A 13885-nucleotide genomic window follows, 5' to 3' on the forward strand; every position below is an offset into this window, starting at 1 on the left:
AGCCTTCTCCCCGAGAAGCCCCAACCATGCCTCACTCCTGGCCCCACTCGGCCCCCTCCCTTGGGCCCCCCCCGCCACCTGCCACTCGTGCCTCTTTGCCTCCTCCCCGGCTCCTGCTCGCCAGCTGCTAATGTGCCTCTTTGCCCCCTCCACCACTTGCACCCCCTCACCCGCCCACGTCTCTTCGCCTCCCTCCCCTGGTTCCCCTCCACCTGCTGCTCGCCCCATTTTGCTCGCTCCCCCAGACCTCCCCACCCGCCTGTTGGCCAAGCCAGCCACTCACGGCTCGGGGCGCTTCCTCACCCGCTCCCGCGAGGCTCCCGCAGGCAGAGTGGGGGCAGGCAGCGGCGGAGCCTAGGGGTGAAGCGAACAAGTGGGACAAGGCGGGGCCTCGGGGTGGAGCGTGGGTGGGGCCACAGCCGGGGGACCCCCCGCCCCTTTTGGCAGCAGCGTGCTCCAAAGGCGGCAGGGAGGCTGTTTGGGGAGGCTTGGCCTCCCCTGGCCTCTTATACCCGCTGCCCCTGCCCCCTCAGTCTTCTTTTTTTAAGACTAAACATGCCCAAGTCTTCCAGCTTTTCCTCGTGGGGCCTGTTCTCTCACCCTCTTCTTTTTGTTGCTCTCCTTAGGACTCTTCACTTTGTTCACATCTTTCTCTGGCTGCCTAGCCAGAGCTTAATTTTCACTGGCGCTTGCTGGGGCTGAGCCCTGGCACCTCTTTCAATACAAATTAAGCACTGGGGGAGGGGGCAGGGGGAGGCAGCAGGGCCCTGAGGGGTGGAGCCCCTGGGAGTCAGGGGTGATGCGAGGGGGTGGGGGGGTGAGCTTGCTGGAGCCAGGGGCCATATACATGAAGGTCAGGGCCAATGGGGGCACCTTGCCCATGATGGCTGGGGCACCAATATACAAGTTTTCCCAGGGTGCTGTTGGCCCCGGGTAGCTCTTAACGTGGTCTGGCTCCAGGTTCTTGCCTGGCTGGGGGTGGAGTTTTGGGGGGGTGGGATGGTAGAGGAGGAGTAGGGCCGTGTGACAAGGGGTAGGTTTTGTGCAAAAGTTTTTGGTGCCCAAGGCCCCAAAGAATCTTAATCTGCCTCAGAGTGTGGATGCAGTTATATCCATATAAATGTGCTTATACGAATATATTTTCTCAGCTCTGCTACTGACTTGCTGAGTGACCTTGGGCAAGTCATTTCCTCTCCTTGTGCCTCAATTTTCCCCTCTGTAAAATGGGGGTGATGATACTGACCTCCTTTGTAAAGTGCTTAGAGATCTACTGATGAAAAGGGCTATATAAGCCCTAGGTATTATCATCATCATCATTATACCAGTACAAGGTATATTTATTCTGATAGAATTGTAGCCATGTTACAGGTTGTACTTGCGTAACTATATTGGTTAAAAAAAGCAACCCCCTCCTACCCACCAGTGCTACTAGGACAAAAACTGTGTGTAGGTCAGGTCTTCGGAGCACACATCCCACTGATTTTCCATGAGACTTGTGTTCCTAAGTCATTTTTAGACCCTTTGAAAAACACCTCTCCCGCCGTCTCTAATTTTACCTGCTCCTAGTACACAGCCCCAGCTTTATCTGGCCTACAGACAAATGCTACTTTCACGTGAACTAATTCCAATTAGCAAACCAGAACTGGAGACCGGACAGTGATCACCTAAATTTTAAATCATACCCATGCTTTTGTTAGTGACCGTATTCCCAGCTCACTACACAAACATCCACACCCACGCGAGGAATAGACAGTAACGCTAGTGCCATTCACAAGTTAGAAAATGAGAGCAGCACTTTCAGCATGACCACGCCTGCTTATAAATCTGGAGATCGCTATACTATACTATTATTTCGCCCTAATTAAACTCAGATGCTCAAGCTCGTGGCTAGGTCCAGCATGAGAATATAGACTTCACGGGGACTTGCTTACGTTAAAAGCTAGTACGCAGTGGCGAATGCGAAGTGTAATAAGTAGTACTTCATTTACAGAGATAGATTATGAAGCTGCTGCTTCTTCAGGAATACACAAAAAGAAAAGGAGTACTTGTGGCACCTTGATGCATCTGATGAAGTGAGCTGTAGCTCACAAAAGCTCAGCTCAAATAAATTGGTTAGTCTCTAAGGTGCCACAAGTACTCCTTTTCTTTTTGCGAATACAGACTAACACGGCTGTTACTCTGAAACCTGTCATTATTCAGGAATACAATAATTTATAGGTGCCTGAGGGCTAATCTGCTTATCTTTATGGTTTCTGGAAATTCTAATTAACTCTAAATCTTTTTTTTTTTTTTTTGGCAGCTGGCCCCATGCATCCAGGTATGGGCTTAATTTATCTATCTAACATCCCCCCGTCCCATCATACTCTGCCAAGCTAGCAGTGGCTCCCACCACAGCACCTCATTTTGGGCAACAGCTGCGGTTTCTCTGTAGTGATCTGGCACTGCTTTCCACTCGAGGACTGCAGCATAGAGCTAGCTGATTGTGGCAAGACGTGTCCACAAAAATTCATGCATCAATTGTTGCCTGTTTTGTATGATTTTGCCCTCTCCCAAAGGTTTGGATTTCTACCTCATGGCAGGACATGGGGACATTTTTGCTCCCACGTTCACACTTGTAATAGTTGAAGAAACAGGAGAAAGAATTATTCAAAAAGTTATTGATTAGAAGATTAACTGGGAGAGAAAAGATCTGGAGGTCTAATTCTCACCTCTGTGTCTGGCTGGCTTTACAACACAGCTGTGAAATATCACTGTTTTCATTTATAGACAGGGAAGCCCAGGCTAAAGTTAAGGGATGTGTTTATGATCAAACTGCAAGCCAATGTCACAACGAGGTTAGAACCCATATTGCTCCCCTTCTCCTACTCAAAGTGGTGGTCCGCGGACTGGTGCCAGTCCGCGAGCCATCGGCTGCTGATCTGCACGCACATTGGGGAAAAAAATTGCCGGTCCCCCACATCAGATAGCTTGAGAAGTACTGCCCTAATGATAGCTAAGGAACCCAGGCTGAGTGACGTACCTGTGCTCATAATGCAAGCCAATGTTACAATCAGAGCTTGGTGGAGAATGGAAATCCATTTCATGGAGGAGTTTGAGATTTGGTTTCATTCCAATTGAGAATGTTGAAATCTTTGGTTAACTGGAAATATTGTCCTCCATCCAGCTGTACGGTGAGTCCCTGTTCTGGGGCAGGCTGCCTAGGGAGGGGCTACCCCAGACTGGGGGATGCTGGGAGCCCAGGCTGCTAAGGAGCGATGATCATGTAAGCCAGGACTTGCAGGACTTCAGGCTCTCAGCTCTGGCAACCCATGATGCAGGCTGCTGAGAAGCTGGGCGAGCAAGCTGGCAGCAAACCAGGCAGGGTTCCATTGGAAGCATCCCTCATTTGCACTGGAATTTAGTTGAAATTGACAGGCCTAGGCCTGTTTCAATTTTGACTAATCAGCAAATTCAGATGAAAAAAAATGTTTTGTCGAAATTTTTCTGACTAGCTCCGGTCACAGCCAGGGTTTGAACCTCTCTTGGTGCCCTGTCCCATAGCTAATTCGCTATGCTACCGAACCTGACTCCTGGAGCTTGACGTTCCCTGTCTGGGAAATGAGGGCAATGGCAGCAAAGCCTAATGAACTGAAGCTCGTGAGGTGCTGTATAAATGTACAAAACAACATCAAGCAGCGTTTTTCAGAGGTAGGAATGGCACTTCGGCTCTTCTACATCGCAGCCCTGTGCTGTATTTCCAAGTGAAGGTGGCTTTGAGCTTTTGCCAACATCTAAGTTGTAAAAAATAGCATGTGTAATGTTCCACAGAAATTTGCCCAATGGTCTTTTAATATTGCTCCAGTTTCACGGAAGTTTTGTGAACTCAAGCAGGCACATTTCAAACAAACAAAAACAACCCCCTCCCCCGCAATCTAACCAAAAAAAACCCCCACTTCCAATGTTCCACCCAGCTCAGTTTATAAACATTAATTAAGTATTGCCCAGAGGTGAGATTTAACTATTATTCCCATTTTACAGATAAGTAAACTGAGACAGAGAGGGATTCAATAATTTGCCGCTGCTCTCACAGGAAGACAGAGCCAGAAGCAAAACTCAGCGGTCCTTCTACTCCTATGATCTAATCACTAGACCAAGTCTCCTCTAGGAACCTATTCCTTGTAAACCCACTAGTTGAAGAGCAGTGAACCCAAAACACCACTACTACAACCTGGGTATAAATTAACCACCTTGAATCTGCATAAAACATCAGCTGTGTGAGGTGACAGAATTTATTGTCTGTTCCTAGACTCATTTTAAATATAGGCAGGTCATACAGGTCTGCAACCAAAAGTAACAATGTAATGGATGCAGAACTGCTAAAGATGCAGATGAAATTGCAGCCAACACTACAACTGCCTTACTGGGTCCCCTGTAAACATTCAAAAGAGGAGAGATTTAATAAATGTGGGTCAATGTTGCAGATGCTTAAAACGAACAGGAGACCCGCGCATGTGAAGTGTCATTTGTGGTCCTTCACCTGAAGCTGGAGTCCATTTTGCAGGAGACCCCAGCCCCACATATTTTAGATAAGAACAAAATTTAGATAAGAAAATGAAGTCCAGTGTTCTGCTAAGATTCTGGAAAGAAACAGCCCCTGACAGTGAAGAGCAGCTGTCTTCATTAACCACTTGGAAGCTGCAGCCAGACATTACACTGGAGCTGGGTGAACCGTGAATTGAATTGATGTTTCTCGGCTGTGAGATTTGCACAACGTCCGTGGCCTTGCAGTACCGTATGAGCGTGCTCACGTTTGTGAAAGATGGCTCCATTTTGCCAGTTGTGAGGACAAGGAGCTAGCTCAGAACTGATTGCCTGAGTAGACTGATTACCAGCAGACGAAAGTATGTTGACTTGGAAGCTCTGCAGATTCTCTAGCTCTGAGCAGAGCAGACACCTTTATTCTACGGTGACAGCAAGGGTGGAATAAAGGTTTCATTACATAAAAAGCTGTGTGAACTGTCTGCCTGCTGCTTTTCATGGAGGTTAACCCCTACATGGAGAGAGTTTTGCACCGGCACACGTGGGGTAAGCTGCACCAGTGGAAGTCAGGTTGGGTTGCAAGGCAGCTGTACTGGGATTTTGTACCAGTGTAGCCAGACTGATGCAAGACCCCCCGCAGCATAGACAAGTCCTACAGCACAACTTTACAGGCGTGGTCCTCTTGCCCGTAGGGAGCAAAGAATGTTTCCGTGTTTCAGGAAATGGGTGATGTGTGCCTAGGTTCAGAGCTTCCAGACCAAGAGGCAGAGTGTGTGTGTGATTACACCAATATTACTGGCCATTAGTGTATACTGGAGGTTACCACCATAGCCATCCCTCCTTGCATGAAATAACTGTTGCAACCCATCCCGCACACAGCAGCATCTTAAAGACAGACATACCCATGCACAAATCCTCCTCCGCAAGGAGGATACCACGTTCTGCAGATACAACAGTTTGGGAATGTTTACGAAAACCTGGACCTTTAAGATTTCCCTGTGGTCAGTCAACCAGCCATCCTGAATTGGAAGCTCTCCCCCTCCCCAGTCCAATAGTATTCACAACATGCAGCTCTGATGGTTTTTCAGCTGTAGATCTCAATGTATTTTTGCAGAGGAAGCATTGTCCCTATTTTACAGATGAGCAAAGGGGCACAGGGAGGAGATGTGACTTGTCCAGCAGGTGACCCCCCAGCTCAGTGGAAGGGCCAAGGAATAGAAACCACGTCTCCTCAATCCAAGTCAAGTGCCCTGACCATTGAATCATGCTGTTTCTAGTAAGGAGTGTTCATCAGATAAAATACATTGAGGCAACAATCATGCCTGCATATGGTTTGGTAGCTCTCGTCCCCTAATGCCCCTACTCTACTTGTGCTATATTGATGACATCTTCATCATCTGGACCCATGGAAAAGAAACCTTTGAGGAATTCTACCATGATTTCAACAATTTCCATCCCACCATCAACCTCAGCCTGGTCCAGTCCACACAAGAGATCCACTTCCTGGACACTACAGTGCTAATAAACGATGGTCACATAAACACCATCCTATACCGGAAACCTACTGACTGCTATTCCTACCTACATGCCTCCAGCTTTCACCCAGACCACATCACACGATCCATTGCCTACAGCCAAGCTCTACGATACAACCGCATTTGCTCCAACCCCTCAGACAGAGACAAACACCTACAAGATCTCTATCAAGCATTCTTACAACTACAATACCCACCTGCTGAAGTGAAGAAACAGACTGACAGAGCCAGAAGAGTACTCAGAAGTCACCTACTACAGGACAGGCCCAACAAAGAAAATAACAGAACGCCACTAGCCGTCACCTTCAGCCCCCAACTAAAACCTCTCCAACGCATCATCAAGGATCTACAACCTATCCTGAAGGACGACCCATCACTCTCACAAATCTTGGGAGACAGGCCAGTCCTTGCCTACAGACAGCCCCCCAACCTGAAGCAAATACTCACCAGCAACCAGACACCACACAACAGAACCACTAACCCAGGAACCTATCCTTGCAACAAAGCCCGTTGCCAACTGTGTCCACATATCTATTCAGGGGACACCATCATAGGGCCTAATCACATCAGCCACACTATCAGAGGCTCGTTCACCTGCACATCTACCAATGTGATATATGCCATCATGTGCCAGCAATGCCCCTCTGCCATGTACATTGGGCAAACTGGATAGTCTCTACGTAAAAGAATAAATGGACACAAATCAGATGTTAAGAATTATAACATTCATAAACCAGTCAGAGAACACTTCAATCTCTCTGGTCACTCGATTTCTGATCTCAAAGTGACTATCCTTCAACAAAAAATCTTCGAAAACAGACTCCAACGAGAGACTGCTGAATTGGAATTAATTTGCAAATTGGATATAATTAACTTAGGCTTGAATAGAGACTGGGAGTGGCTGAGTCATTATATTAAGTAAAACTATTTCCCCTTGTTTATTCCTCCCCCCCTCTGTTCCTCAGACATTCTTGTTAACTCCTGGAAATGTGCTGGAAATGGCCCACCTTGATTATCACTTCAAAAGGTTTTCTCTCCCCCCACCCCACTCTCCTGCTGGTAATAGCTCATCTTAAGTGATCACTCTCCTTACAATGTGTATTTTTTCAAAATCTCCTCACTGTACTTTCCACTTTATGCATCCGATGAAGTGAGCTGTAGCTCACGAAAGCTTATGCTCAAATAAATTGGTTAGTCTCTAAGGTGCCACAAGTCCCCTTTTTCTTTTTGCGAATAAAACATTGTAACTTCCCTAAAAATGCCTTTTGCCCCATGTCCCCCCCCCCCAAGTTATCCTTTATGTGCCCCCATAAAGTTGTTCTTTGTCTGCCTGACGCACAGAGGACTCACCTTACTCAGCCCTGACCATCCTGTTACTTCCTTTATAGTTGCCATTAGGTGGTTGCTGCCCATTTTGGCAGTTGAGAAAGAAACTCCTTCAGGTACTGCAATACAGCATCAACTCCTTAGCAAAAAGCCTCTTTGGGCAATTGCTTATGCAGCACAGGTGAGTCACTGCTGAAACTGCTGACTCCAAAATGCTTCCCCCGCAGACACCCAGGTTTCAGTCTTCTGCACGGCACATTGTCCTTTCTGAGGCTACACCACACCCTGGAATGTGTTAAAGCCCATGCAACAACAACTACGGGAAGCCCCATACTGGCTCATAACTGCTTTTTTAAAAAAACCATACTGTCCCGGACAGGAGTTTGACTAGCACTATCTTTGCTTAAAGTTATTTTTGATACAAGAAATGTTACAAACCAAATCTGAGATAGCCGTTGATGAATATGCAAGGAATAAGATCAACTGCGATGTCTAAGAACAGTTACCAGCAGGTTAGCAGCACAGAATATGGTTCTGTTGGAAATACGTATTATACTTCCAGGAATTATTGGCAGTGTTGTCTAATGATTAGAACACAGGACTCCTAGGTCCTATTGTGTGGTCTGCCACAGACTTACTGTATAACCTTGGTTAAGTCACTGAACTTCTCTGTGCTTCATTCACTGATCTATATGCATCCAGCACCAAAGTATCAGAACACCTCACAAGTATTATCTTTACCACACACCTGTAAGACCAGAAAGCACTCACTCTCTTTTACATACGAGGAACCACATCACAGAGATTAAGCAACTTGCCCAATGCTGTGTTGAATATTAGGTGGAGTTGTTTAGGCCTCCTGCCAAAGTTTTGCTGGGCAACGCAAAAGGGGGTGGGGAGGAAATGGCGATTTTTAATAGTTTATAGCTTGACTAAACTTCAGTGAAATTTCATTGGATTTCTTATCTCTGAGGGTTTTCTCCCAGCCAGATTTCAAAAGCCTGCTGCCAACCATGGAAGTGTTGGAGCGTCACATGAAAAAAAGAAACATAATGGAAGCATTGGGCAACCTTAATATAGGGGTGTTGCAGATTGATTGCATCTGTGCTGCATCCCAGCTTTTAAACAGGCCCTTGGAGAAACACCTTCAGGGTGCCAGACACCTAAGGGGGCCCCACTTTTCCTTAAGGATAGACCACGTGGCCACACTACCTCCAAGACTGAACCTCTGGGCTCCAGCACTCCTGTTTCACACCATGAATGCTGCCCAGCAAGTCCCACTGGGATCGTCTCCTGTTCAGAGACTTTCACACACTCCAGGGACCAATGCACCTCAGTAAGTATTTGTAGTGACCCCAGGCAGCCTTTTCAAAACAGGGGAGGATTTATTAGTCAGCTGGAAGACAGCACCAGGCAGTTCTTAGCTTAGCACAGAGAAGCAAAAGCTAAGATATAGTTCATGCTGGCCAAGCCAGAGCTCTCTTGAGCCATGCTGCTGAAGGAAATATCTTGGTTTCTTCTCTCTGTCGCTGTTCCTTTGTCTCTCAGTTCCAGGTGAGGTCCTGTGTCTCTGCATAAACCAGCTCTTATTCTAGCCTCCTGTCACCTCTTGGTCCCTTATCTCCCTCCTGCAGAGCTGACATGTTCTACCTGCTGGAGTTTCCTGTTTGCAGGAGTCAGTTGTTCAGTCACTGGGGTTCCCATTGTCTTTCTGGATCCCCCATTAATGCAGGGGGGCTTCAGCCAGTCCATTAACAACCCTTTCATACTGCCCCAGTTACATGACACAAACCCCTCATGGCTCCGGCTCTACCCTGAGACCAGCTTTTTAACTATTTTGAACCCAATGGGCAGCAATCCTTCATTAAAAACTCACGGCCATGCATATGACTCAAACATAGTACAGAAAATTTTCACTTCAGCACAAGAAGTCACGAATTACCAGCTCCCTTTCTAATTTACTCTGATGGACATCTCTCACACACGAGCATCGGTTTAGTCCACATTGGCTGCTTGAGGGGTAATGTTCTATGCAGCTATTGGCATCCATTTGTATCGCCCCATTAGGAAAGATTATTCCCCGCACCCTCCTGCCTGTCTGGACTCATTTTATTGCTTAGTCTGTCTTGAAAGCAAAGAAAATTAGTTCATAGTCTCTTTATTATCTTCACATTAGAAGCAACACACCCATGGGTACCATAAGGTAAACTAATTTACTTCAGTTTATTCAAACACTACTGAGGAACTAGAAATAACCCTACAATAAAACCTTGAAGAGGAAATCTACATTAAACCACATGCTTACCCTTACTCGGCAGGCTCAGAGGAGCCTCCTCATTGTAGCGAGATGGCGAGTGTCTTCAGAATCATGGACCCCTTCTCCTGAGATTATTGAGCCAGTAGGTCTGAAATCTAACCCAGGGCAACACAGGAGTCATAGATCATGCTGAACTACAGCTGCTTCCTTGCTGTTCTCTCCAAGCTATAGGCAGAGAGCTTCATTCCTCTCTGGCTGAGGGCCAAGGCTCAGCTCGCTCATTTTTTCCCCCACTCACAAACCACCATTCGCTCTTGAATACCTTGAAGTATGTATCTAATATGCATCCTGCAGCTACCGTATGGCCCATGTCAGCTCTAGCCTGCTCGGTGCTCACATGCACCAGTAAGATTCTCTACAGAGGTTGTTGGGTAAAAACCTCTGATATGTATTGACCCACTGCCTCCAAACTACTTATGCATCTTTGACCCTGCTAATTTTATTCATCTCTGCCCTAGCCCCTCCTCTTTGAGCACAAAGGCAGCTTATGGAGTCTTTTTTCACCTGCTGCTGTTGGAGCAAGTGGTTTCCGTTGGCTAGCTGGTAAAGCGAGCTCCGCTCAGACTGACTACATCCCCTTCTGCTAGGTGATTGTGCAATAATCATCCACGAAATACAAATAGTGTGAAATACACTACATAACTGACCAGCTCCTCAGCTAGTGTCAATTCTTCAGAGCTCCTTTGCCCTTCAATTGAGCTAGGACAGTTGGCAGAAGTTGAATATCTGACCTATTATGTGTAGCATATTTAAGGCTGTTTATTTAGCCTCTGCAAGCAACAGACAGCATCTACTCAATGGAAGCTCAGTCCAAGAAATCCTCCCTCCCACCTACCTGACCAGAGTGATTGTTGAATGGCTGATGCTGTCTTGAGTTCTTCTGAAGCCATTCCCTGGGGAAAACAGCTAGGTTGTTCTAATTCACCCACATTCACTCCCAGCATAACACTGCTTTGGACTCCTACATGTTCAAAACAGGGAAGCTTCGGTGTGTTCTTCCCCTCACAGGGGATGTGGAATAGAACCCAGGACAGGTGCATTCCCAGCCTAGCACAGGTAGTTAGTACATTAAACGAGAGCTGGTAGCATAAACAAAAACTGAAAACATTTTAAGTGCATCTTTGGAACAAACCCATTTTTTGTTTTTCAGAATGTGAGCAGCTTTGTGTTGTTGTGTGTTTTTAAATAACAGGATAAAAAAGGCCTCGGGCTGAACCTACCTCTAACCATTCTGGAACCACAGATTCATTTCCACGCAGGGTTAACACAATTCTGTATCCTCCTCAGGAAAACACATGAGTATAGCTTAGTTTTTTCTATTACAAGTGGGTCTTTTGCAGGAGGAGGCTGAGCTGTTCTAGTAATGTAGACATTAAAGATCCCATGGCTTTTGAGAAAGGGGTTTGCCCCCATGTCTTAGGCAAACTGTTGCCTGTCTCCCAGCCGGGCAGTGTGCTGTGGACTGGTTGGTTGCCAGATGCGTTTCAGCAGCACTTGGCTCTATCCTGTTTGGAATGAAAAAGGCAAATGTAACACTTTCACACCCTGCCCTGATGCTTCAGAGTCCATTAAGCTGCTTTATTTTCCATCCTCACACCAAGACCCTCTCCCCCGCCCCCTTTGTCCATGCAGAGATATTTTAATTCTTAACCTATTTGAGGCAAGGAGCTGGTTGAAAAGTTCTGAAATTCTTTGCAATTTTGTGTGTGAAAAATATGCCCGTTTAGGCCAACTCTACTTCCTACTTACAGGCCCCATAGCTGAATGCTTTGAACAGTGGACAATTTTTCCACTTACCTGATTTTAAAAAAGGAATCATTGCCCTTGTGGAAGTAGATACATCAGAAAATTAAGCTAGCAGGATATTAGCTCAGAGTTGGCATTAAAGGAAACTTTAAAACTCTTGGTTTAGTGTTGCTCCTTTTCTCTTTGCCAAAGATCAGCCAGTGGTTTATTTGCTCCCAAACACTGTGTCTGAGATAGGCGATCCAGCAGCCTAGCTCAGGGTAATGAATTGCCTCCCACTACCCCTGCCAAACCTGCTCCCTGGGTGTTGAGAGAACATTTGGAATCACGACTAAGCAATGATTGGCAGCACCTGGGAAAGGTGAAATGTACTAACCACTCAAACATCCAGGAGTCCAGCTTGTACTAAACTCTCTCTCAACACTAGCAACCTCAAGCTACCACCGAATATCTAGTGCATAAATACCACAGTAATGGGCAACCTACAACCTCCTATCTTCCCCACCCCCTGAGCTAAATGAAGCTTAGCCAAAACATCTCCAATGCCACCTATCAATACGCAGGGCCTGGTAAACAGACAGCACTGGTGGATGACCTCCTGCTGTCTATAGACAATGGCCATATTTCCATATTCATCTTTGGACTCAGTCATAGTAAGCCACCAAGCTCTATCCTCTCCTCTGTATTAGTCAGCATCTGTATGAAGGGGATCAGGTGAGAGAACACTAATGGCAGAGTCATCAGTATTTGCATGACACCTAGCTCTATATTACACCCACAGAGCTTTCTTGGGGCCCAGTCACGGTCAACACCTGGAGGAAGCAGAATCCAAGGAAGGTGGAAATATATTAAAGAACTTGTCTCCTTTTGTTAACATCCCCCTGTGCTGACAGTAGCTGCTTGCTGTTTTGGGGCTCAATTGGACTTCTAACTATTGGATGACAGGATGGCCTCAGCTATGACAAATGCCCATTTCCACCTGCGTCTGGCAACAATGCCATGCCTCAGCCTATCGGATTCAAACCTGGCCGTCGTGAGCCAAGTCTTCACGAGACCTTGGGCTTAACATTGCAACTGATCTCAGAGTGACTGTCTTCAGTCCTAGGTGATGCTGCCTGGTGGGGAATGCAGCAGCCTATCTACAAGCCACAACAGGGTGTCACAAGCACAAGTTCCTAAAAGATAAGACTCCTGCCTAAACAGCCCGATTTTCAGAAGTTCAGTGCACAATCAGCTCCCTCTTGACTTCAATAAGAGTTGCTGAGTGCTTAGCACTTTTGGGAAGATCAGCCCACTTATTTAGAAGCCTAATTTTAGACTTTTTAAAAAATCTTGACCAAAAGTTATATAGGAGCAAGTTGCTCAGAGAGGGGGCTAAGAATGGTATAAGAATGTAGATTTATTGAGAGCAGCTCCACCGTTGCCCCCCTCCCCAGTGGAATGCTCCGCTCATAGAGCGCTTGTATTTGCTAAACCTCCACCAGACCAAGTTCTAACTGAAACCATAGTTAAGATCATCCCAATACCAGGCAGACGAAGTGTTCTTGCATAGCAAGTCTTGGCTCTTTGCGTAAGTGAATTATAATCTTTACCGTCACTTTTGCTTACCTCTGCCATAACCACCAAGTAGCCTGATATAATTCTTCATGTTTAAGGAGCAGCTTACATTATGGTTTCATGAAAGCTAAATGAAGACGTATCAGAATCACTATCCCCTGCCCCCCATCCCCAAGTTTCCCTTTGCTGTTTTCAGAAGGGAAAATAAAAGTGTCAATCATAAAAGTTCTACCTATAAATCACTTATGTAAGTACAGGTTTCAGACTGGCAGCCGTGTTAGTCTGTATTTGCAAAAAGAAAAAGGAGGACTTGTGGCACCTTAGAGACTAACCAATTTATTTGAGCATAAGCTTTCGTGAGCTTCAGCTCACTTCATGCATCCGATGAAGTGAGCTGTAGCTCACGAAAGCTTATGCTCAAATAAATTGGTTAGTCTCTAAGGTGCCACAAGTCCTCCTTTTCTTTTTACGTAAGTACAGAAACTCATTCAGGTCTTCCATTGGTGATTCATAAAAAGATGTTTGCTGACAGCACTGAAATATATGTACCAATGGCACTTTAGATCACTTTAAAAAACACTAAATTAATCCTCAACACTCCTGTGAGGCAAGTATTACATCTATTATGCAGATGAGGAAAGCAGAGACCAGAGGTTAAAATGGACAAGGCATCTGTGCCAGGGTTTGAACTCTGGAACTTCTGGCTCTGAGTTCCCGGGTACAGGATTCATTTTTTGTGCCTCAAATGATTTCCAGGCCAGCAGATTTTTGAAAGGTTAGTTCTCATTGCTATCTGCAGTGTTCAAAATTGAATGCATTTATCAAAACTTAGAACAAAACTATCCTTCACCCCTTCTACCTCCCACCAAACAGAGGAACGGAAGTA

The sequence above is a fragment of the Chelonia mydas genome, chromosome 5, assembly GCF_015237465.2.
Source record: "Chelonia mydas isolate rCheMyd1 chromosome 5, rCheMyd1.pri.v2, whole genome shotgun sequence".
Taxonomy (NCBI): domain Eukaryota; kingdom Metazoa; phylum Chordata; order Testudines; family Cheloniidae; genus Chelonia; species Chelonia mydas.